At 37.4% G+C, this 720-nt stretch overlaps 1 non-coding gene across 1 annotated transcript; it reads right to left on the bottom strand.

Annotated features, from left to right (window-relative positions):
• Nucleotides 1-260: 260 nt before the first annotated feature.
• LOC131244898 (small nucleolar RNA R71) lies at nt 261-367 on the bottom strand. Its single transcript, XR_009170668.1, has one exon. It is a non-coding gene; the product is annotated as a small nucleolar RNA R71 (small nucleolar RNA).
• Between the last annotated feature and the right edge of the window lie 353 nt (nt 368-720).

A 720-nucleotide genomic window follows, 5' to 3' on the forward strand; every position in this document is an offset into this window, starting at 1 on the left:
GTGTGATTCAATTGATTCCTAAATTTCATGGCTTAGATGTTGAAAGCCCCTACTTGCACCTCAAGGACTTTGAGGAAGTAATTGCAACGTTACAAGTAAATAATGGTAATAGGGATGTACTTAAGCTTAGGTTATTCTCATTTTCTCTAAAGGATCGGGCCAAAGCATGACTCAACTCTCTAAGACCTAATACAATCACTACATGACAAGCCTTAAGTAGAGAGTTTTTGAAAAAGTTCTTTCCCGAGCACAAAACAAATGCACTAAAATAAGAAATCATGTTATTCTCCCAAAAGGGGAATGAACTATTTTTTCAAGCTTGGGAGCACTTCAAAGACCTTCTAATTACTTGTCCACATCATGGTTATGAACCATGACACATGATTGATGTGTTCCGAAAGGAACTCACCATGGATACCCGTCAGTTCATAGAGATAATGTATGGTGAAACCTTTCTTGACAAAAATCATAATGAGGGTTGAGATTTTCTAGATATGTTAGCAGAGAATACGCTGACATGGGATGTCTTTGCTAAATCAGACCAAACTAGACTCATTTCTAGAGAGAAAGCGGGGATATATGTCGTAAGAGAGGAAGACGACCTTAATGTAAAATTTGCTGCATTGGCTAGAAAGGTCGAAGCCTTATAAATTAAGAAGGTTGATATGGTTAAAGCAAACACTTCCTTAGGTAATTTTTGTAGCATTTGTGGTGGTACAG

The sequence above is a fragment of the Magnolia sinica genome, chromosome 4 (genome assembly GCF_029962835.1).
Source record: "Magnolia sinica isolate HGM2019 chromosome 4, MsV1, whole genome shotgun sequence".
NCBI classification, from domain to species: domain Eukaryota; kingdom Viridiplantae; phylum Streptophyta; class Magnoliopsida; order Magnoliales; family Magnoliaceae; genus Magnolia; species Magnolia sinica.